Genomic DNA, 26,259 nt, shown 5'->3' with positions numbered 1-26,259 from the left:
TCTTTTCTTTCATCTGGTCTCATTTGTTTTTTCCGACCCCCCTTTCTTCTCATATCGCCAGAGTGGGTGCCATTGTTGCCCTCCACCTACTCCGAGATGTGAATGAGGCCCCTGACTGACCCGCTCATATTTACATGTGAATGCACAATTTTGCCAAGCACGACCAATCCACCTCGGACCGGTGCCAGTACGCGCCCACCCACACCTATTCAGAGCCTGCACACTCCTGGACCTTATTATTTATTTAAAAATCGGACATCTTATGACAGACTCCTCTCGTTTGTCAAATTACTTATGCATTCTTCCATAATAAATTCCCTTTTTTATCTTGCCTTACCTCTACCTTTCGGCGTAGAATTAATTCTGCTCTGTTGATGGAGTTGCCAGTGATGGGAGCTCTAAAAGTTTAAAAGTCATTGCCCACCTTTCCCTCGGTATGCCTGCCAGGCCCAGTTAAGCTCTAGTTTATCTCTCTCTTCTCAAGGATGAGGCTGTTAGAGATAATGGAGAGATAAGATGACAGCGTAAAGAAAAGCCTCCCAGTCCTGACAACACATGTCAGGTGCGATAAGCTGATGACCAGGAGACCATCTTTATTGGGGGGGGTGCTTATGTTCAACTTCAGGTGGAGAGCCGCTGCAGGCTAAACTTGAAATGTCCGAGCAGCAACGGCCACACCGTGGAGTTTACTTTTTGGAATTCTGTGAGGAAAGTTTTTGCTGCCCCTACTTCTCAAAAATGATCTGCAGAAAGGGCTGCTTTGCCGTTTGTCTCGTCTTTTATTTACATTTGCTTGCGTGATGTATGATAACTCGACACGACTGTGGGCGGCTCTTCTATAATTACACAATCTACCTTGTCTCGTACCAAGGACGTTTGTAGCTGCTGCTTTTTGTGGTATTAAAGGAGAAACAGAGTCATAAAGCGGATACTGTTGTGTGCTCTACTAAGTTATGGGTTTGAATGTTTTCAAAACTACTAGCCAACCCGCGGCGTACCATACGCCGCATAATCAGGCCGGTTTTTTAATGATTTTTAAGCACAGGGAGAAAATTAACATTTGAAAAATTGGTAATGTAATAAATCAGCAAGAAAAGCAACATTGTAACAATGCACGGAACGAACCAACACACAATCGTCCGTGACTGAAAACTGGCGGACCGCCATCGCTCATGTGCCTACCTCCAACTCGTCACTTGAGTCGTTGTCGTCTTTGCACAGTCCAGATGCACCTGTGACTCACGTAGACTTTCCATGTTCCTGCAGGAGCATCTAAGATGACGCATGTTTGTCGCGGATGCGAATTGCTGTATGTAGCGTGTAAAACAGTTTGCTATGGTGCACACGGTCGTGCGTCGTAACCGAAAACTCGTTTTTTAAAGACTGCTTACTTCATTGTGTTTTAACCTCAGTTGTAAAGGATTGTTTTAAGGATCAAAATTGGGATACCCCTTACAAACCGTTTTACACGCTGCATATGGCGATTCACCTCCGTGAGAAACATGCCTCTATGAACAGTCAACGTGGCTCGGAGAGGCATGTGGCCTCTACGACAGACGAAAATAAATGACGCTGTTTTTTCTGTGTCATGGCTCTGCGAGTTGTCGTCGTATCCAATGGTCTTGTAGTTGTTGGCCGTGGCTCCTTCCTGCGTGCGCCATAGGTGTCTTACTTGTCGGCGGCTTAGTGAATCCACACCCCTTCCAGCGTGCTTTCCATGGGTGTCTTGTCTTAGTGAATTATATATAGAGATTATAAGAAAAGTGTGCAAAGAAACACACTTCAACTGTCTCCATTGTGACGTCGGGTGACAGTTTCAAAACATGTCACACAAAGGATGCGCGGTAAATCTGCACCAGTGGACACTCGACATACCTTTGCTACTGTGTTTTTAGTTTTTACGCATTTCTATTACACATAATAACATTTTTGCTTTGCGTCCTCCCACACCATAACCTTTCGTCTGTTGGAGAGGAGTGAAAGCTTTAGAGTCGTCAAAAATTTCGATCTCTGGTTTACGATTATTGTAACTTTGTCCTACGGTGTTCTCGTCTTCGATCTCGACATTTTAGCGTCCCCGATACCAAAAACATTGATATCTCAATGATGTACTCTACTAAGTTATGGGTTTAAATGTTTGCAAAAATATTATAAGAAAAGTGTGCAAAGAAGCACACATCAACTGTCTCCAGTGTGACGTCGGGTGACCGTTTCAAAACATGTCACACAAAGGACACGCGGTAAATCTGCACCAGTGGACACTCGACATACCTTTGCAACTGTGTTTTTAGTTTTACGCATTTCTATTACACATAATAACATTTTTGCTTTGAGTCATCCCACACCATAACCTGTCGTCTGTTGGAGAGGAGCGAAAGCTTTAGAGTCATCAAAAATTTCGATCTCTGGTTTACGATTATTGTAACTTTGTCCTACGGTGTTCTCATCTTTGATCTCGACATTTTAGAGTCCCCGATACCGAAAACATTGATATCTCAATGATGGGAGTGTGTCTGTGTGTCACAGTTTCTTCAGGTGAAGAACTAAAACGGCATGACAGAAAAATACCAAACTCGAAACTTAAGCCTGTTATGAGAGGACGATGTGCTGATCAATTTTTGAGTCAAATCAAACAAGAGGAAAAGGCCCTCTAGAGGAACCCTCAAATACTGTAATTCTGCAATAAATTAGGAATTTTTCTTGTCAATTGCTATCAAAATAATAAATGTTATTATCAGAAAGATCAGCACCAGGTAAATAATTACTGAAATGTCAGAGAATAGTTTGGGTCACTTGGTTCCTAAGGTGCAAAGCCTACTGACATTCACATCCAAATTTTTTCTTGTTGAACACTTTTGGCGTTTCCGGGGGTAAAAATAACTTTAAGGTGGCTACATGTAATGGGATGGTACGTTTTGGTTTGTGGGTATTTTTGCTTATTTTAAGTTTTACTTTAGTTACATTTAAAAAAGGAATAGAAAATGATAACATTTTGCATAATCAAATGACAATGGCTTATACTGCAAAGCATAAAAAAGTGAACTGTCATGGAGTCAGGCATTGGTGCTGATAATTGGTCTTCAATATGAGTGTGTGTGTTCACCCTATGATGGGCTGGTGTCTTGTCCAGAGAGTAATAATAATAATAATAATAATAATAATACTTTACATTTATATAGCGCTTTTCACACTGCTCAGAGTGCTTTACATTGTGGGTGGAGAGTCACTTCTACCACCACTAATACGCAGCACCCATTTGGATTAAGTGATGGCAGCCATTTTCGTGCCAGTACGTTCACTAGCTGTTAGGTAGTGAAGTGGTGAGAGAAACAGCCAGTCAGAGACAAAGGGTGATTAGGCCATGGTGGACAATTTAGCCAGGACACCGGGGTACACCCTGCACTTTATGAAGGATGCACTCAGGGATTCTTTATGACCACAGAGAGTCTGGACCTCAGTTTAACATCTCATCCAAAGGACAACACAATTTTCACAGCACGGTGTCCTTGCCACTGCACTGGGGCACTGGAATTCACACTCAGGCCACATGGTAGGCGTCTCCTGCTGGCCTCACCAGTCCTCTTCCAGCAGCAACCCAAACTTTTTCCAGGTCGGTCCCCCCATCCAAGTACCAACCAGGCCTGAACAAGCTTAGCTTCAGGAGACCTCTTCTGAAGTTCATGTGGTTTGTATGTGAGTGTGTATGATGAGCTGGCATCTTGTCCAGGAATGATTCATAATAATAATTTATATAGGGCTTTTCTCACTCCTCAAAGTGCTTTTCATAGTGAGTGGGGAGCCACTTCAACCACCACTAATGTGTAGCACCCACCTAGATGATGCAATGGTGCCAGTACAAACACCACATATGAGCTATTAGGTGGTAAAGGAGTGAGAGAGATAGCCAGTCAGAGACATGGGATGACTAGGGGGCCATGGTGGGCTATTTATCCAGGATATTGGGGTACACTCTACTCTTTATGAAGGACGCCCAGGGAACATTTATGACCACAGCGAGTCAGGACCTCAGTTTTACGTCTCATCTGAAGGACGACACCATTTTTACAGCACAGTGTCCCCACAGGGCATAGGGATTCACACACAGACCACAGGGGGTAAGCGTCCCCTACTGGCCTCACCATAACCTCTTCCAGTAGCCACCCAAGCTTTTTCCTATATGGTTTTCCATCCAAATACTGGCCAGGACCAAACATGCTTAGCTTCAGGTGGGTGACTTCTTCTGAAGTGCATGTGTTTGGTGTGTGAGTTCAATCCATGATGGGTTGGCATCTTGTCCAAAGACTGATTAATAATTATAATAATTGTTTACATTGATATAGCACTCATTCTCACTGCTCAAAGTGCTTCAGTTAACTTCAACCTCCACTAATGTACCATCTGGATGATGCGATGGCAGCCACTTTTGCACCAGTACACTCACCACATGTTAGCTCTTGGGTGATGAAGGACTGAGAGAGAGAGTTAGCCAGTTAGAGACAGGGGATGATTAGGGGGCCAGAATGACCAGGCTGTAGTGGGCAATTTAGCCAGGACCCTTCTCTTTACTCTTTGTCGCTGCCTTGCTCCCAGTGCATGCTGGGATGGGCTCCAGTATCCTCACAACCCTGCTGTGGATCAGCGAGTTTAGAAAATGGATGGATGGATGATGATATTGTGGCTTAGTTGGCAGTTCTCACTCCTATTACATAGAAATTACTGGAAAAAGAAGCTCATTTTGATAAATTCCATAGAGATTACTGGCAGGATTTTGCCATTTTTAATACCACAGATTTTAATTACATTTCAGACACCTGGCCCAGCTGGTGTCGGAATTCCTGCATGCAAACCACAGATTTTTACACAGTACATTTTTTTGAGTCCCCCATACAGCGGAGTCATATTAAAGATTAATGAATGAAACTTCAATACAAAGTCAAGTAGATTTACATTTGTGAGTTCTTGAGCTTTTTGTGAGCAATTATGAATAATAATGCAAATGTTGTCAGCTCTGATTTCTTAGTGGCAAGATCAGAAGAATGTCATGAAAGCTCATTCAGAAACGATACAATTAGAAAATATCAATATTTAAATAGGCCTGCTGGCTGACCTTGCGGTCTCTTCTCCACACATTTCCTTTAAATTCCAATATGAAACACATCTTTTCATTGTCTCTTTTCTTTGCAAGCCTTCATTTTTTTTTTTAAGCCGTTTTCTTCTCTGGAGGAGGTCACGTTGACGACTGTGCGGCTATACGCCGCTCTTTGTGGATTTCATTAAAACAAGAAGAAGTTGTATGCGGGGAACACCCAGCTCGAGTTTTCTGTGATGCCTGTCACAAGTACTTCCCAGAATGCAACATAATCCTTTCAGTTTGAAGTTTTGAAGTTGTTGACGCTTGTGGGTCAAACTGAGATGAGAACGCTGCAGGATATAACAACGATAATACAAAACAAATATTAGAAGAGCAGATTCTTCTGTGGTTTTCGGGTTAATATCCCACCCAGATGTCACAAATATGAAAACAAGAGCACACTCCTCAAACTCCAGAGCTCGCTAATAATATCCTGCTGGCTATTCATCTTTGAACATTGTCCTCATCCTGACTTCACGTTCAGAATGGAGTAATGTTTAGGGTCATGGATGACGTGTAGACAGTCTAGACGTGACATAATGCCATTCTGGGCGCTGGTGGTCTTGACGTGACTCACCGTTATTAGGACACACGTCCCCCAAAGTTGAGTCGCATGACGTCATCTGCATGACGATGTTTAAACTGGCCCCACAGGCCCTTCTTTGTCCAAGTTCCTGAAGTCTCTGATTGTTGTTTTTGACTTTGAGTTTTGAATCTCATTTTGACTTACACATCTTTGTTTGTCTAAACGGTATCAAACGGTTTTTAATGTGTTTGCAATGTAAAAAATCGGAAGTGGTCTCCCCTCGACTTTCTCGTATACTCAGATATAGGGATGGATATTTGAGGAGTAAACCGCAAGACAATGATTATATTTTTAGATTATGTACATTAAAGAACCATCTACAATAAATCAACTCAAATTAATAATATACAGAACAATTATTATAAAAGTAAAGTTGAATAAATCATACTCTGCAGCTGCACGAATAAAAGGTAAAGTACCACTTCCGGTTAGCGGAAATAGCTTAAAAGTTGACAGAAATCTACAGTTTGTACCTAATACTTGTATGCCATATTGGGTTGACCTAAGTGAAAGTGTACTCAAGTTATCGTGATTACACACAGACACACAGACACGCAGACAAAATTCCAAAAAATTTAATTTTCTGAGTGGTCTGGGAGCAGGGACGTTCTTCGGCATACGCGAACTACTCATGTGCGTAGGGCCCTGACCATGAGGGGGGCCCCTGGCCCGGCCCCGACTTACAATTTGTTTTTTTAATTTTTTTTTTTTGTTGTTGTCAGGCTGTGGACCTGTGGCCCCTTTCATGCCCCTGGCACCGCAGCCGTCTTTGCCAGTCCCTCACATCATGTGTCACGATACCCTCCTCATCCTAAATTTTATCGTTCTTTTCCGGACGTTTTACTAGAACACCTTCCTGAGCTCAGGACCAAACCCCCCCCACCCCAGAGCGGCCTGCACATTTCTGAACAGTGTTGGGCCCCCAAACTGCTAAGAACGGCCCTGCTGGGATGTCTAACACATCGAGATTCATCAAAATCTCAAAATGTAATTTTTGGAGGATTCCAATACTTGCCCTATACTTCGTATAAGAGAAAGTCAAGGAGGTCTAAAACATCAAGATTCACCAAAGGCTCGACATTGAATCTTTGGACAATTGCAATACTTTCCCTATGAGAAAATTAATTGGACTCAGGGAGGTCTAAAACATCGAGATTCATCAAAATCTCAAAATGTAATTTTTGGAGGATTCCAATACTTGCCCTATACTTCGTATAAGAGAAAGTCAAGGACGTCTAAAACATCAAGATTCACCAAAGGCTCGACATTGAATCTTTGGACAATTGCAATACTTTCCCTATGAGAAAATGAATTGGACTCAGGGAGGTCTAAAACGTCGAGATTCATCAAAATCTCAACATTGAATCTTTGGACGATTACAATACTTTCCCTATACTTCGTATACGAGAAAGTAAAAAGGGAAAAATTCTGAAAAATGGAGATGCCTAATAGAAGAAGTGTTAAAATACCGGAAAAAAAGTCCATACTGAGAATCTATCTTATCCTTCATCAAACCAAATAACTAAATTCAAAATCAAAGTTGAAGCCAGGAAAAGGGTTTGTAATATTTACATTTATTTGCTTTTGTCCAAAGCGACTTAGAAAAGAGGTAAACATAATCGAGTAACATTAGGCTTGGGCCTGTTTGTTCAGCAAGTGTAGTGTGACACGTAACAAAAGTGGATTGCCACAAGTGAAAGGATGTAATAACTAAAATGTTTACATAGATTAACAATCGATACAGCAATTAACCTTAATGTAGCAACAAATCAACCAACAGGATGAAACATCTGTTCGACAGATATTCACAGAACAGATGGGTCTTCAGTCGCTTCTTAAATACAATGAGGGAGTCAGCAGTTTGGATGAAGGTGGGCAGTTCATTCCACCAACTAGGAACTACACAGGAAAAGAGTCTGGATTGAGACAAGATACCATGCAGAGGTGGCATCACCAGATGCTGTTCCCTGGTAGACCGGAGTGGGCGTATAGCACGCCACTAGTGTCTCCATATACTCGGGTGCTGACCCATTGACTACTCTTTAGGCCAGCATCAAGGATTCAAACTCAATGTGTGCTGCTACAGGGAGCCAGTGTACCAACCTGAAGAGAGGAATGACTTGTGCCCATCTCGGCTGGTTAAATACAAGATGGCCCTCTGCATTCTGGACCATTTGCACTGGTTCAATAGCACATGTGGGTACTCCTGCCAGAAGCGGGTTGCAGTAGTCCAGACACGACAAGGCCAAAGCCTGGACCAGAAGTTTTGCTGCATACTCTGTCAGATAAAGGTCTGAACTTGTGGATGTTGTACAGCTGCACATTAATCACCACACCAAGGTCACAAACTGACCTGGTGGGCGTTAGTGACAGTGAGCCAAGCTGTACAGTGACAGAGCGTTGAACAGACTGGTCTGCCGGTCTCAGTTTTTGCCAGGTTGAGCTGCAGATTGTGGTCCTTCATCCCATTTGAGAGATCAATAAGACAAGCAGAGACTCGAGGTGATACTGTGCTGTCCACTGGAGGTAATGACAAGTACAGGTGTGTATCGTCGGCATAACACTGACAAGAAAACAAATGGGATTGGATGATGGAGCCCAGCAAGGTGGTGTAAAGAGAGTAAAGTAGAGGACCCAGCACCAGTCCTTGGGGCTCCCCTGTGCATGTCTGATGTGCCTTTGACTCTCCATGCCAGAACGTGCTGTATGATCTGCCCGAGATGTACAACTCAAACCATCTGAGAGCGGTCCAACCCTGTAGTGCTAGTGATGAACTTTTAGAACAATTTATCCGTAAACTCAGATGACCAGGAAGTTCATAGTGATGATCTTTTGCACCACACTGTGTGTGTAACACTAAAAATGAACATTAAGAACCAAATGCAGGATTTTTATTTTTAATTAATCCGCAAATTTGGATGACCAACAAGTGCATGGTGCGGACATTTTATCTCATCGTGTCTGTCACACTAATGATGAACATTAAGAACAACATTCAGGATTTTATTTTTTTTTATTTTTTCTTTATTTATCCGCAAACACAGATGACCTGGAAGTTCATGGTGCCAATCTTGTATCCCATCATGCCTGTAATGCTAATGATAAACATAAGGAACAGCACATAGAATCTGTTTGAGATTAATCCGCAAATTCGGATGACCAAGAAGTGCATGGTGGTGACCTTTAATCCCATCGTAATAATGACATCAGCATCACACGCTGAGAGTGTTGCATCGCAACGCCGTAGCAACTAATGAAAACAAAAAAAAAATAACAAAATGGCAGCACCTGAGAAAACAAAGATGGCATCAGAAGATTAAAAAAATATATAACCATAAAAAAAAACTATGGAAAAATTGTGTTTTCTGATCCTTTAAAACTTATATACATGTCGAGAATGCAATACAGAAAGCTCAAGGAGATGGCTATGTTTTGCCTTCTGGTCCACACTAACCTTCTGACTGCCAATTTCACTCTGTGACGGAATTGGTGTCACTTGGTTCATACGCAGGCGCCATTCTCCATTACTGATATCCAAACTGGCACAGATACTTTGCCCTTTTTTTTTTTTTTACCTCATTTGACTCCTTTCTAAGAATGTAATAAGTGGTAGCCGGCTCCGTTTTAGACAGATTACCCTTCATACCCAGGATATTGAGCACTGCATCACAAGAGACAAACACGGTGACATCTATTGGGTTCTCAGTGACATAATGCAACACTATAGAAAATGAACAAGCCGTGTTTCCAAACTGTACAGTAACAAATGCTTAATGTCTGATAAATATACACTCTGGGAGACGAACGCAGTGTTTTTGTCTGCTTGTGTTACTTTGATAGTAGGTGAAAGGAAGAAGAAGAAAAAAAAAAGGCAACACCTTGGCAGAAATAATGCACTGCAGGAGTAATCAGAGATAACAAACAGGTGAGAGAGAAGGTCAGTGACAGAGCCATTCGAGTTAGGGCCGGCACTCAGCTGGGATGCTCTGATACTGGCATAGGGTGGCATTTTGTTATAGGCTTTCTTTAAATTGGTCATCTGTGTGTCCATCCATCCTTAATTATACAGTATGTGCCTAATTGAGGAGTATGTCCTGACAGCACTGCATGCAATAAATGCATCAACCCCAGACAGGGCACTCTCATACACAGGCCAGCTTTCTTAACTTGCACTGCACCTCATCCTCAGAGGTGAACCTGCGACTGGGTGGACCGAAGACGTGACAATGATAGGACAGTTTTTTGACAGCATTGCTCTTCCTTTTCTGCTGGTTTCAATTGTGCCAAGGCACAGGGATGACAGGTCTTGCAAAGGTAAAAGTTGGGATGGCAACTGGTTCATACCATTTAATCGACAAAAAAAGGCTCAACAAAGGAAATGACGCTTGGCATTGGGTTTAAGCTGTTAGGCAAAAATGGAAACAGGACAGGTTCGGCTGTCTGCCGCTGATTTAGGGGTCGTGAACAGGAAGTCCGTCCAGCAGGTTGATCTTGTCCTAAAAAGACGCCCCCTTCTGGACTTCTTATAGTGCACAAACTGGAAGGGGAGGGGCGAAGTGCTCTCACTGGGTGGTCTCTCAGTGCTGTAGGGAGGGAAGGGGAAGAGAATGGCGCCCCCTCTCAACCCGGCGGGTTATTACATACAATACGTCGATTGAGCCCATGAGGAGATCCTTGGAGGCGCATGCATGACACAGTTTCTCTGTAAGTGTAGCGCGGTGTATTGCACTGGCCAGAAACGGACCCTTCATGTCCCAAGATAAGGCTGACTCAATTTTCTTGGTGTCGTCTGAATTTCTTCTTAACTGGAGAAGATGGGTGTTTCCACTGCGTGTTTTTGTCTCTTGCTTTCCGGCTCGCGGTGATGGACCCATCTGCTCCAAAACACTCATCTTAATTTTCACATTTTCTTCTTCACATATTTTTTTTTGTGACCTTGCTGACTATTAGCAACAAAATGGTTGTCTGGTGGTCACACTTCTATAGTTTAGCAATTTCCAGAGTGTTTCTGTTATGCCAACAAGGTACAAGATTGAAGATGGTGACTGGAAGACAAGGAAGGGTTATTGACTTATTTTTCCAAATGTGAAATTTCCATTTAGGTTTATTTAAATTATATAATGGACTACAAAACATAAATGTGGCGTGGTGTTTGTTAAATTATATCATCTCTATTTATAGATGCTGTTTAAATGAAGATCAAATGCTGATGTCCGCATAAAAACAAAAAGCACTTTTCTTAGGGTGTACTTAGTTGACAAGGCACAGAGCTCGTGTAGGTTTGGCATTGCAAAAGTGTGTCCAGCAGGGGGCACAAGTTCCCTGGTAACGCGTTTTTTTAGGAATACACCTCACACTTTGAAGCTGTGTGTGAAAGTGCATTGAGGATGTCACTATCGAAAAAAAACAGAAACCATGGCTGACGGCTGCAGGCCATGCTCTGTTGGAGACAAAGGTGTTCTCGGATCAGTATAGGTTAAACTTTCCAAGTCCATCAGGAAAGATCAGCGTCCAGTATTCACAGGAGATTAACAACAACTTCTGTGACTTGAAAGACCCTATGTTCATGCGGCAGGGCATCCGGGCCTTAAAGGGTTATAAAATCTCACCACAGGCCAACAGCACTGATATTTGCCTCCCTGACATGCTTAATAACTTCTAAGCACATTTCAAGGCTTATAACAACACAGACATACAGGTCCATGCCCTCCCCTGAGGAACAGGTGCTCCGTCTGGGCCCTACCAATGCAAGGATGACGTTTTCCAAAGTCAATCCACGGAAAGCTGCAGGAGCAGATGACATTCCTGGGCATAAGCTTAGAGTCTGTGCTGACTGACTGGCTGCTGTCCTCACAGGTATCTTTAACATCTCTCTGAGTCAGGCTACGGTCCCCAAGAGCTTCAAAAAGACCACTGTTATTCCGAAGAAGTCAACGGAGATGTGTCTTAATGACTACTGCCCTGTGGCACTGACGCCTATTATGATGAAGTGCTTCAAACAGTTGGTTAATCAAAAGACACATCAACTCCACACTCCCCAACTCTCCAGACCTGCGTACTGTCCTAGCCGCTCTACTGATGACGCCATCTCCTATACCTTGCATGCTGTACTGTTTCACCTGAACACCAGGGAAATGTATGTCAGAATGCTGTTAGTTGATTTCAGCCCCAAATCCCAACACGATTACACAAATACAGTCCTGGGTTCTGATAAAAGTGTGTTTTGTTACACAATACCTCCCAAATTGACACAAATGCAGCTTCTCTCTCTTTCTATCCACAATTCCTCACAATTCCACTCACTACCACACTACCTTCGTCCAGTCGAGTGTTGCTGTCCGTCCTCCCAGCTCCGACTCACCTGGATAAGGGAGTGTATATATATATATATATATATATATATATATATATATATATATATATGGGTGTTGGAGATCTACAAAGGGAGAAAATGAATTGAATCACGTATCATATATCATATCCCCCCACCCACGTAATTTATTGTTATATATTGCCTTTGATTCTTATAAGTCTAAGCATTATCCTCTGATATGTGATTCATTTTCTCCCTTCGTGGATCTCCAACTGCAAATATGCAAACCGTATCACAGACCTTCTCTTCCATATATGGGTGTGTATATATACTGTATATATATATATATATATATAGTGGACTTGACCTGGACACAGACAGGCGGACATGTTGTTCTTCAACCACCACACGTGTTTATTTACAAATATATACAATACTTGTGGTCACTAAGAACCAGTCCAATGTGCACAAAACACCCCAACACTCAGTCCTGGCCACAAATGCCTTCTTCTCGGACGGCCTCCACTCTCCTCTCGTGCCTTGTCCTCCTTCCACCCGACTCCAGCCCTGAATGAAGGGAGATGGCCCCTTTTATACGCTCCCGGATGAGCCCCAGGTGGTTCCCGGCATTCTCTCCTGGTGTGGCGGAAGTGCTGAGGTCACAGGTCCTCAAGGCATTGGGGCGCCTCCTGGCGGTGACCACGGGCCCCTACAGGGTGGGGCTTCCATGCCCTGATCCCGTGGCCCTCAAAGCAACCAGGAAGGCGGCCCCCACGTGATCCCAGATGGGCACACGCCCACTTCCGGTCCTCAAGCGTCCGGCGGTCGTTGCCCCTGGCATCGCGACAATATATATATATATATATATATATATATATATATATGTGTGTATATATATATGTGTATATATATATATATATATATATATATGTGTATATGTTGTAAGGGACAGCTGGGGGTCTGCTCTCGAGATGGAAGGACAGGGGGAAACAGCTTACACAGGACTTGGTCTTCTCCTGGATGCTAGAGGGCAGTGAACCCAAGCTCTGTTCTCTGCATGGGTGACCACAATGCATGCCGGGTATTGTAGTCCCAGAGACTTGTTTGGTCCCATAGGGCTGCCAGGTGGAGCTGTTGGATTTGGGTGTCTCTACTCCCTATGGCTCCAACCTTATCCAGAAGTGCTTCAGAGCTGTAAAGTTTTATCACCTAAAAACACTCCCAGGGATTAAATTAAAGGAGCTGCCTGTCTCACATCAGACAACCAGAGTCAGAAGGGAGGGAGAAGATAAAGCTTGCTGAAGGAGAAGCAGAAGTGAACAGAGAGAATGAGAGAGAGAAGCCACATAAGACAAAAGTATACACACACACACCATGGTAGAACTATCAAGACAAGAGAAAGGATATCATTACCTTGCTTTAAAATACAGTTTTTACTCCTAATATCCATTGCAGTATCATTTTCACATACAAATGCGGCCAGACAGAAGACATTGGGATAGTGCAATAGTTTTTCAGTCCTTTAGAAGGACCTTTGATGACTGTAATTTTCATCTTGAGGTGGAGCAGAAGGCACAGACTCGACGTCACATCTATGCTGATGGGTGGTTTAGCTTTGAGGCATCCTAATGAGCCTTGAATACTCGTACTTCTATCATTTGACTGTAGTCAGTGTGCTATTTGTGTCTTCTCCTGACCAATGCCACTAACCAAGTGAGCAATGTGCTTATACGGAGTATGGTGTTGACATTGGAAGGAACGTCTGGTCCACCAGGTGAAATGTTGGGGGGTGTGCCAACCCAGTCATCCCCATTTAAATTGTAGGAATCATCTAAACAAAATGTGCACTCGATGGCACCCAACAAACAAAATTCAGGGTCCTAGCACGAGGAACCTTTCTCGGCTGGTAAAGCCTCTGAGAGTCACGGTGGGAAGGAGCTCCATCCTGCGAAGCGTTCTCATAATGAGTGATGCCCCCTTCCGGTTAACCAAGGGATATATAGGAGTCAGTTGCCCTCACTGAGTGTCTTCTTGGCACTGTGTAGGGAAAAACAGAGGCTAAGGTCAGCTCCAGCGCCCCCTTTAGCCCCGGGGTGGAAGTACATACCTCAGAAGAGTCTGGAGGATGATCGACTGATGCACATGTGTGGCAATGACCCTCTTAGCCCATTCTTCCTTTTTTTTTCTGTCCGATTGCACCTGCTCCAATCTCTAACTTTCAGGTACATCCCTTACTATATTTGTTACAGGGCCCTGACATGATTTTTATTGCTTTCTTTAGTTAAAAAACAGTATGTATGTTTAACATAAGTAGCAAGGACCATTCTCATAAATCACGTAGTTCTTTTTCAGCTCTGATTACAGAAAGACTGATAATAAAGTGAAGAAGAGCACAGTGTGCCTTAACATGTCTCATCAAATCCTTGCCTTTCATTTACATCACCCGGCCTCGAACTGCTGAAATCTGCTGCTGCGCACAATAAAGTCTCGTCTGTCCTGCTCGGCTTATCAATCGCAGTAAAGTCTCCAGGCAAGGGAGACGTGACGATGGAGTGATGAGTGGATGGATGTGCTAATTTAACTGTGTTAATTAGTTTCATATACACACTCACCGCATATTCTGCATATGGTGCACATGAAGACGGAGTTATGCAGTAGACAATCTGCAGGCTTTTTACACATCCAGTCAGCTACGTGCGGGGTACGTAGTTATGATTAGTGTCACATCCCAGCAATTTGCCATGAAGGAAAACCCCATCTATCTGACCTACTTGTGTGTGACAGTTGAGAGGAGCTGCATTGTTCTGGAAGTGCCCACAGCGTAAATTTGATATTGATGGTAAAAGGGGCATGAACAAAAAAAAGGCACAATTTGTGTTGAAGGCCTTTACCGTAACAGGTCTTCATTCTCTATTAGTTGTCGACAGCTGTTGTTGGAAGCATCACCCATAAGGCATCAGTTAAATGTGATAAAAGCTAACCCTAAGAAATGTCTTTACGGTAATTATATATTTTTTATTTTTAGCCTTAAGATGTGTGTATGCTTTCTTGTGACACTAGGCTGCCATCATTAATACTCCGGCTGCCGAGCGGCTAGTGTAAATAAAATGATTTATCAAAGTAGATGCTTTAAATTCACACACGCCGCTTCTCTCCAAGGCTAATTCATCTTTTCAGCACGATCCCTCAAGGCATTATAGCTGCTATTAGGAGCCCGGTGAACGAACGACTGTCTTGCACATGGGTTCATGACTGGAATTCTAGGGTTTGGAGGTGAAGCTGCACACCCTGCTATAGATGCCCATTTTTGAAGCCGTACTCCAATAGAGTCCAGCTGCAGTCAGGACAGTTTTAGGCCCCGGACAGATTCACTGACCTGAGACATTGTGAGGCCCGTAACTTTTGACTCCACCCACTTTCCACGGCCCAACCCCATCTTAGCGGTTAACACTCTAATATTTACTAAAGCCAAATTGAAGGTCTTAGAAGAGCAGAGCTGGGTCGTAGTGTTGCAGCAGCTTGAAATGGTAGTTGTGTTTTTCGTGTTTATAACACCTTGTCTGGGTTCTTTAGTTAGACTGTGGTCCGTTATTGTAGTGCACTTCTATAGATGAACCTACTACAGAATTATCACATCCTAACACAGGATTATAGTGAACATTAGGGCTAAAGAGAGTCAAGAAAGACACATTACCTTTGAGATATTGCTGGGTACCAAGTCTGTAAAAAAGCGGTCTCTCCCAGACGAGATCCCAGTTGTCAATGACGCCAATGTTTTCGCCTCTTGCAGAATCTTCTCAACCATGAGTATAGGGCCAAGAGTCGACTGTAGGTTTCATCTGATCCAGGCAGATGGGTAAGGGGACACAATGCAATGGTTCTTTGGGACTTAAATGAAGAGATTTGAAGTCCATCTTCAGGAGTTCTGACTGTCAGTGTCGAATGTTATTGATGCCAGCATAGATTACAATTATCCTTAGAGTCCTGACCCTCTCAAGGATTATTGGAACTCTTCTTTCTACATCTATGACCTGAGCAGGAGGAAAATACAACACAAATGTTTTAACGTCGAAGATGTCATGAGTGGCAGTACTAGAATGAGGACCCTGCTTCCGTTGTCGATGTTCCCAGGTTCGGTCGTCGTCTAGAACAGGAGTCGGTGTAAAGCTGACTCACCCCGGGGTGAGTAGGGGTAACCAAATCGGCCCTGGACATCGATGAAGTTTGTAAGAGCTAAGCTTTCTGATCCTTGAGATGCTTTCTTCTGGCAAGGAGCTGTTGAATCTGCATCTCTAGGGATTCCAATTCTTTCGGCAACACGTTGAAAGTCGCCATCAGCCATTTTGAAAGTGATGTCAGTCAGTCAAACATCACATGAAGTGCAAGTGTGGCTGATTTTTTGGAACATTTCTTATTTTAAGTGGTGACGTTCAGTCATTCACATTAAGGTTAACACCAGGCTGGCAAAGATGCAGGAGAAAAAGAAATCAGAGAGACAGAGAGAGAGAGAGATGGGTTTATCAGCATAGCAGCAGTTTGAAGAACTATACAAGGTGAGAAATGAGCTTCAATATATAAAAAGTAAAGAGGACTTTACAAAGAAAGATGGTGAACTTAATCGAATAGTGTTTGTGAAGCTGTGAGTCCCATTTAAAATATACAGTAGGACCTCTTATAAAAATAGGCCCAGAAGCAAGTCTTTTTTGGCGTAGTCGGGTGGATCTGGTGGTCCTCAGTTTTAAAGGTTGCCCTCAAGTCAGGGATGGATGGTAGACAGATGAGTCATCTCACTGGAACGTCTCGATTTGAAGCCTGTCGGGTTGATGTCTAGGACATAATTCAGTGAGTAAAAAGGAGACAACTATTTATAGATGGCATGTTGTACCACTTTACAGAGAAAAAGCAGAAAAGGAACAGGCTGAAAGTTGTAAATAAAATTCAATGACGTGAGGAAGTAGAGATAAAATAATGTGCTCTTTGCCTAAAATAAATAATGAATTAATAAGTGCAGTCATTTTTTTTAACATTTTCACCTATTTTTGCTTAAGTCGCTAGATATTATTCAGTTGTAGTCATTGATAACGGGGAGGAATAAAAATGGTTGACTTCATTCATCTTCCTGTGAGCATCAGACTCATTTATTATGAATGCCCACTGCTTTCCTGCATCTTCAGAGCTTTGTTCCCTTTTATGCAAAGACACAATTGGGTCAAAGTCTGTCGTCTTTATTCACATATGCATCTCCAGATACTTACCTCTTCTGTTATAACATTTTGCATTAGTACAAGTCAACAGAGATTCTGGAAATGTTTAGTTCTTCTTGAATCAAATTGGGTTCATCCTTTCCCAGAATCTTACTAACTTAATGGTGGTGCAAAACTGTCCCTGTTCAGAATTTGCTTCTCATGCACACCCTTTGCCATGTTTCATTTCTAATGCTTAACCAACACTACACTTCTCTCTTGCTGTTGCCTGACAACAGTAATTACCTGGATGTCCTCTGAGGCTATTTTGTGTTCAGTATGCATCTCTGTCTAGACAGTGGACTTCTACTGAAGTTTTTCCGTGTTTCTTGTTTAAAGCCCTACTTAATCTTTCTTTACTTTCTGGACTTCACTTTTGTGCCTATCTACATTGAATCACGAGCAACGATAAGGAAAAATGAAAAGGACCGGGAGATACGCGTCAATCAAAGAAACAAGCTGAGGTCAAAGGTTTAATCTGCGAAACCCGGATAGGAAACAATGACCAGAGACCACCTTTAGACTCCTTCACATGATGTGGTGACCTTTGTGACTACATACCTGGCAAGCAGGAGCCGTAACCTGGCAACAGTGTCATGAAATAGTAGTGTTAACCTAATCTAAAGATGGTGAAATGGAAAGATGATAAAAAAACTTTCAACTTTAAGTTTTCACTTCAGGTTACTTTAAGATTTACTTTAAGTGCAAAAACTAACACCAACTTCATAATTCTCCCAAATTCTCTAAATTGACAGACTCAATAAATTGATGGTCGATCTGCAAAAAAAATGTAGAAAACTGTCTGATTAAAGCGCTATATTACAGTTTCACCTTCTTCACATTCTTTTATTGGTGACGTCACCATTTTTTAATCAGTTTTACCCAGTACATTTTCTGTACTGTTTTCCTTGTTCCCGCTATATAGCTGGTAGCGACAGCACCCATCACTATCTGCAATGCCCTCGGAATTAATAGACAGTCACATGACTAGAAGGATTGTGAGGAGACCAGAACATTTATTGCTTTTAAGAACATTAGAACAATCTAGACAAGAACAGGGCATTCAGCCCATGAAGCTCACCAGTCCTATCCACTTAATTCCCCCAAAATAACATCAAGTTGAGGACTCAAGGTCCCTAAAGTTCTACTGTCTACCACACTGCTTGGTCACTTACTCCACATGTCTGTGGTTCTCGAAAAACTGCCTAATGTTTGTGTGAAATTTCCCCTTCACAAGTTTCCAATTGTGTCCCCTTGTTCTTGATGAACTCATTTTAAAGTCACCGTCTCGATCCACTGGACTGATTCCCTTCATAATTTTAAACACCTCACTCAGGTCTCCTCTTAATCTTCTTTTGCTTAAATTCTAAAGACTCAGCTCTTTTACTATTTTCTTATAACTCATCACCTGTAGCCCTGAAGTCAGCCTTGATGCTCCTCTCTGGACCTTCTCCAGTGCTGTTATGTCCTTTGTTTTTAGCCTGGAGACCCAAACTGCCCACAGTACTCCAGATGAGGTCTCACCAGTGTGTTATAAAGCTTGAGCAGAACCTCCTGTGACTTGTACTCCACACATCAAGACGCTATATAACCTGACATTCTGTTAGCCTTCTTAATGGCCTTCTTTTGCTAAGTTGGTAAGGCAGGATCAAACATGAGTCAAACGTGTACCAAAACAAAATTTGAAGTTTGTTTTAAAAAAGGTTTAGTGAAATCTCAAAGCAAACAGTTTACACAGAAACAGAGAAAAACGTTGCTACACATGCAGAATAAAAGGCAACAAATGAAGAAATGTTTCTTCTTGAAAGTTTTTCTTGTTCAACTTCAGTTGTTTTCTATACTTAAAGATGAGTTATTTCCCTATGCTTTACTTAATACATTCCATACATTCTAAACGTCCAACGCTGCACGATCACTAGAGCCCATTACGTTACATACAACTGGGCACGGTTTGAAATGGTGTGCCCTCCATGACTTACTTACGGCAGGGCAGGTCACTCACTGAGACTAATTGGTAGTCAGAGGGACAAGAAATAGTTAGAATATTCCATTTCAGTTTAGCTTGTAGGGGTTATAATAGGGCCCTGCGGTGGGCTGACGCCCTGCTTGGGTTTTGTTTCCTGCCTTGTGCCCTGTGTTGGCTGGGATTGGCTCCAACAGACCCCTGTGGCCCTGTAGTTTGGATAATGGATGGATGGATGGGTTATAATAGGACCCCCCCATATACTATACCTGTATATATAGGCAAATATTGAGAATAAATAAGATGGTATTTCTATCGGCTTAACCTAAATAACTAACAAATGGCTCTTACAATGACTTCTGAACACTGTCTGGCAGTTGATAATGACGAGTCCACTACAACTCCTACGTTTTTCGCATAAGGGGTACTTTTGTTTTTCAGAACGCCAATTGTGTGTTCAAGCCTCACATTTTTACTTCCCACATGTAATACAATTTTAAGGAACAAGCTTCAGAATGCCAGGAAGTCAACAAAAGGAGATGATCATCACTATTCAAGAGGAGAGTCAAAAATTTTGAGGTCAAAAAACAAAGCAAGAGTTCTGGCTACCTGAGGATCCTTTCCCTATTTAACTAGTCACTAACCAAAGATTTGTAGATTTAGACATTATATCTGTAAACTTGGGGAAATTGAGGACATGCAGGTGGGGGATGTGACAGAGCAAGATGCAGAGGATGGGATGATATGGAAAAAGATGATCCGCTGTGGCAACCCCTAACCGGAGCAGCTGAAGGAAGAAGAAGAAGAAGATCCGTAAACTTGGGTAAATTGAACAACACAAATTAAAAAGGAGATTCATGCCCCTGGTCGTGGGGGTATGACATGTAATGTTGTGTGGGTGTGATATCATTATGCTGTCATTTTAAAGAAAGGGGAAACTCATTGTCTGACATCCTAGATTTGGAGAATAGTGAGCAGAGTCCAAATTTAACAAAATGCAGAGGTGAAGAGGAGGAAAGTAATTAGGCAACAAAAGCAATCGAGCACACACTGCCAGAAGAACCCAAGTGCGCAGAGACTGTGACGTCAGTGGGCGCCAAATAATCAAATTTCCATTGTTGTGACTGAAGTGGGCCAGTTCTCAGTGGATTCTAAGGATGACTCATTAATCCAAGTGGTAGGCTGCTCCAAAAAAATTAGATGAAGAAAGGAAGATCACCCTATGTTAAAAGAATGAAGCTTGGAAGACTTCCATTGAGGGGCGCAAAGTAATTTAGCTGGTACAGTGCCAAGGCAGAGAAGTTCACAATGGTGAGAGGAGGAGGAAAATAAAAGCAGAACTTGATGAATCAGACTGATGTTTACAGACAGAAACAAGGATTGAAATGCCACCAGAAAGAGAAAACAAAGCATATGGAGGAAGGTGCCGGGTAAACCATGGGCACATACTGTAAATGACAAAGTGGAATCAGGAGAGACCGAAACCCCCTGAGATGACATTTAAGGGGGAGTAGGCTAAAGGTTCTGAATTACTTGAAGTTGTGTGAATTGGTAGTTAGGAACAAATTTCTGACATTCTTTAAAATAGTTTGACAAGAGAAGTGAGGAAGCCAATGGAGCAAGATCACGGGACCCTTGCAAGGGTAAAGGAAGAGGTTTGTAGGTTGAGTTGCAGAGTCAAGAGAATAGAGTGGGGATGAGTGGATGGGTAGGGGGAATCAGGGTCCGACTGCATCCACACTACCAATGTTCTTATTTCAAAATATACAGACGTTACTGTCCAGTTGCACTTTTCGTCCACACTACCCCGACGTGTTGAAACTTCCCGTAAAAGACTCTTCTGAAAACGCCGGCATTGGCTTTGCAATGTCGACTTTCCAAAACGCACTCTAATTGCATTTTGATTGGCTAGCGTTTTTCACAGAACCCTTCCCTGATTGGATCCTGCTCATTCCCTGATTCATTACCCTTCGTGGAAGAACAACCTTATTCCAAGATGGCAAACATAAAGGGGTTGCTTTCCATTGCGCTTGTTCCGCTGTGTTTTGTAAACTTTGAATGTTGTATATATGTGCAGAAGGCCAATGATTTACCGGTTGCCACACTTTTGCGATAAATCTCGTGTCCGGTGGCAATACCATCCCTTCAAGGATTTTTCCACAGATATGTGCTTTACCAGTTTAGGCGAATGTCGATGTTATATGCGTTTTTGATCATTTAATTGTGAAAACAGATACTTTTGTAAATGATGATGTAAAATGAGTTCATTTTGATTTATAAATTTCTTTTTTAAATGTGAATGTAGTAGTGGGGAGGTAGCCTCAGAGATGGAGACACGCCGTGCCCTTAACACTGATTAGAATTGCAAATGGAAGAAAAAGAATGAACTAGGAAGATGAAAATGAGACTGGGAAGACTAGAATGTCATACAACTCAAACTATCAAACATATCACCCAGAAAGCTGCCAGGTAATTGAGTGAAAGATGGGGGTAATGACCGGTGTGCTGTTATATAGTAGGAAGTCAAAAACGTATGATTAAATGGACAAAATTGGAGGTAAAAATTAGCAAAAAGGATACGGCAGTAGAAAGAGTAACGCAAGTTGTCACAATAAAAAATACAGTAACTTCACAATCAACTTCCCAAAAGCAAAGGGTGGTGCACAAATAAATCGACACAAAAAATAAAATGAATGAGAAAAGGAAAGGTCAAGCTCAAGAAAAAAAATGAGAACAAAAATATCGAGAAAACTCCAACAACACAATGGGCAATAAAATGCCCGTAAACCACAGGGGACAAGAGTCACCCAGAAGAGAATTCAAAGAGACACAAAGTCGTGTAAGAACGTCAGGAAAAAGTATTTTATTATTATTTCTTTAGCAGATGCCTTTACCCAATCCGGCTCATAAAGTGAGGTAAATACGTACAAGAAGGTGCAAACATCAAGGCAACAGAGAACAAGATAAATAACGATCAAAAGGAAATTAGAAGAACTTTATAATTCTACCCTGCCTCACACGTGCACATAGGAGTCAGTCCAAGGGCTTAAGTGATTGTATTTCTATGCCCGTCCAGAGGGTGGCGATGAGTACTAACTCTCCCTCTCTTCCCTATTAGCCAGACCCCCCAAAGAAAGTCCAGCATGACATCACGTCCGTTTCTGGCCCCCTAATAAGCCTACCTGTTCTCTATGTTCTGATTGGACTCAGTCCCTAATGTTTACTCTCTGCTTTATTGATGCTGTATTTTGTGCCGGTTATACAGGGTGGCTACCCCAAATCTTTTTCTGCCTTTTGTCCCTCTATTACAACCAAACGGTCTAGTACTACAAAATCAGTGCAAAGAGTACAAGTCCTTAAGGAATTCATGATTTTGAGAACTAAAATTCATCGGCAACACATTCTTCAGACTGCTTGCTGCATTTTGCAGGACCTTTTCTCACTGTTCTCATGGATTCTTTATTCTTTTACCATCTGACAAAATGATACTCCAGCATCACAGCCAAATATGTCAGGTTGTGTGATCACTTTTTGCCCCCCTAGGCTGTCTCACTAATCAACACAATGTAGCCCCCCAGCGATTTTTCCTCCAGTTTATGCTCAAGTTACTTTATCTGTTGTGCCAACTGATCTGCGGACCTCGCATTAAATGGGTCTCTGTGTAATTGTGGCAGTGACTCAGGATGTCGCTGTCACTTTCTGTACACTGTGACGATCCGGGTTGGCTCCACCCTCCATGGTCACTTCCGGGGAGCTTCTTAAAGCCGTAACCGTCGATGGCCATAGACCGAGTTGAGCCGGGCAAATTTGGACACATGCATTCAGCAAGGGGATAGTAATTTTATTAAAACCAGAAAAAACACAGTCCAAATAGAGCTGCCAGACAAATGATCTTCAATAAAAATGATCTTCAATAAAATCGATGAATGTGGAGGTTAAAAATATACAATGAATATATCCATAAAAACGATGTTCAAACATATAGCAGGAAGCAGTTCTATAAAAATCTCACAAAGCACCCTTCTTAAAACCGACGTGTCCTCTGCTAACCCCGATGGGATCCTGCAGAAGAGGAGATGTCCCACCGACAAGCACAGGGCACCGCATCAAGCCTCGCTCCTCAGACTCCCACTACCATTCCTCAGGAATGAGCAGTCAGTCACTCCCGCTCCCTAAATCGCTCTGTTAGAGTGACCCTCAGTCCCCTCTAGAACGGTGGCCACACGCTTCTGTCCTGGGATTATTCCCGGCTGCCTGCCTCCTGTCTCTCGCTCAGGTTCTCTTCTCCCAATCCTGTCTTCTTTCTCCCATCTCTTGAAAATCTGTCTCTCTTTTCTTTCTGTCCTTTCTGTTCATCCTCTATCCCCCTCTCTGCTGTACAGGCTCCTTTTATATATCCTGATTGGGCACAGGTGTGATACTTTGTAGTACAGAAAAAGGCAGCCAATTTTTAAATAAATAATTGAATGTCCGGCACGATCTCCGTGGGTGTGCCTGCTCATGAGGCTGCGAGAGGTCGGTGAGGTAATTAGGGTGAACCACATGTCCATGTGAGGGGTGCAGTCTGTCTCCATTGCTTCATTGACTTTCCATCCATCCATCCATTTTCCAGCCCGCTGAATCCGAACACAGGGTGATGGGGGTCTGCTGGAGCCAATCCCAGCCAACACAGGACACAAGGCAGGAACCAATCCTGGGCAGGGTGCCAGCCCACCGCAGGACATACAGAAACACACCCACACACCAAGCACACACTAGGGCCAATTTAGAATCGCCAATCCACCTACCCTGCATGTCTTTGGACCGCGGGAGGAAACCGGAGCGCCCGGAGGAAACCCACACAGACACAGGGAGAACATGCCCACTCCACTCAGGGAGGACCCGGGAAGTGAACCTGGGTCTCCTAACTGTGAAGCAGCAACGCTACCACTGCACCACCGTGCCACCTTCATTGACTTTCTCCGGGGCAATTGAGGTGCTCGTCATATAAGGGAGATTCAGCATGAGGAAGGTCAGAGAAAAAAGGAAGGGAGATCGATCGGGAGGAAAAAGTAAGATAGATCGGAAGAAAGGGGTTAAAGGAAGGAGAGAAGAAGGCAGGACGTGGAGGAAGCCGATGTAGGTGAATGAGAGAGAGAGAAGGCAGGCAGTTGGGTGGAAGTCCCTTGGGGGTGTGCGGCTGACGCTCAGGGGCTGAAGGAACTCACTCAATCTGAGTAATCTGGGAGCTGGAGAGTAATGTGCTACTCAGTTGGAGCGACTTGCCACATAAGGCCGGAGAGAGGCAGCGGGACTGCTGGGGAATTGGAAGGCTCAGTGAGGTGTCCTGTCGGGGAGCCATGGACCGCAAGGTCGTGAGCCTGGCAGCAGGAGTCGGAGGCATGACCTAGTGCCCTGTGGGAGCCACAAAAGGCTGCAGGGGTTCGAGCCTAGGAGCAGGAGCAGAGAGTGGGCAGAACTGCCTGTTAGTCGTCTTCTAGGCTTCAATGACACACTTGAGGTTAGCTGAGGAGATGTACGTTTTCAAAGGGATGTACTGGGGACTTGATTTTTAAGGATTATTTATTTGATTAATTTTAACCTCCATTGAACACCTTCTTTTTATTAGATTATTTATTTATTGAAGATTTTAGAGCACTGCCCTTTTGATCGTTTTTAATAAAAAGCACTTGAGCACTTTTTCACCAACCTCTTGCTTTGTGTGCTGTGGCCTCATCCGCTGGCTCATCTGTCGGGTACGTTATCGCCGGTGGTGGGTTCCAGAAGTTCCTGGGATGCAACCGGTAGTGTGGGGCTAACCCGCGCCATCAGATATGCTTCTGCCTTTGAGGTGCGAATGGGGCACCTGACTCATCCCTTCGTATTTTGCACCTGAGTGCGCAATCAGCCAAGCACCCCAATCAACCCCGCAGTGTCGCATGCTCAGGACACGATTATTTATTTAAAAACTGCACTGCACCACAGACATCTTATCACATATACGTCTTGTCTTTTTTGCACCGTCAATACATTTTGAGCCAAGAGCTTTGTCGTTTTATCTCTCCTTATACGTTAATGTGGTTGAATTTACTTTCATTTTGAGGGAGACCATCCTCTTGCTTCAAACCATTACAGAGCCCACCAATAGACATGCAGCCAACCTAACTCAATGTTTTTCGGGAAATGAGGGGTAAACTGGACTACAAGCAAAAAAAGCCACACAAGAATGGGAGAACATTGCACACTTTACATGAATTATGAACAGGTACAGTTAAAGATAATTATAATTAAAAGAGAAAACACCACCATTTCTTATGAAGAGCTCCGGAGTGGTCCTTGTGGACCGAGTCAGGTGGCCCTCCCACTGTCCCCCTTCACTGATTTCTTGTACTTTGCAGTCGGGTTTGTCATCAGTCAGGGCAACTCGTTATATAAGCAGGCCAAATGATAAATGGATGGTTATCTCATGCTGATTGTCGTTTGATTATGTATTGTTGATTAGCGCCTCCATTTCTTACTGAATGCCTCCTTAATTATTATTTTGATTTGTGAGCCCCGCGTGGGGTGCTTTTGATTCATGTCACTTGTGTGAAAAGAAATAAAGTGCATAATCAGACTCGAGCGTCACACTCCATCCCGCACTTTAAATTCTCCCATTAACGCTCCGCTCTGATCGTGTTTTGTCGCACAAGCCCACCCTGAATGAATTAGCCAAACACAGAAGATGAGGTGATAAATCAGTTTTTGCACACAGAATAAGAGTGACCATAAAATTCTGGCGATGACATTAACATGCTGCGATGTTTGTTACCATAAATGTTCTTCTGTGATGCTCTCCAAAGAGAGATTGAGTAACGAGCAGGAGTAAAAACTAAAGAGGCTGCTTGCACTGGTAAATTCATACGGCTGAACGCCCCTCACTGACACTCTTAATCCAGTAGAGGGCGTCATTATCTTAGCTGACTGCCCCACCACACCTACACAAACCATTTTTTTCTAAAGGGTCTCCTGGTGAGGCAGCTTTGGCGCCAGGGTGAGAATAAC

At 43.1% G+C, this 26,259-nt stretch overlaps 1 protein-coding gene across 6 annotated transcripts in view; it reads left to right on the top strand.

Annotated features, from left to right (window-relative positions):
* Positions 1-26,259, top strand: part of LOC120539924 (protein unc-13 homolog C-like) — a 471,266-nt gene that overhangs the window by 138,774 nt on the left and 306,233 nt on the right. The gene's annotated exons all lie outside the window — the stretch shown is intronic.

The sequence above is a fragment of the Polypterus senegalus genome, chromosome 12 (genome assembly GCF_016835505.1).
Source record: "Polypterus senegalus isolate Bchr_013 chromosome 12, ASM1683550v1, whole genome shotgun sequence".
In the NCBI taxonomy this organism is placed as follows: Eukaryota; Metazoa; Chordata; class Cladistia; order Polypteriformes; family Polypteridae; genus Polypterus; species Polypterus senegalus.
The sequence above is the reverse complement of the archived record's forward strand: the minus strand, read 5'-3'. Positions and strand labels throughout refer to the sequence as shown.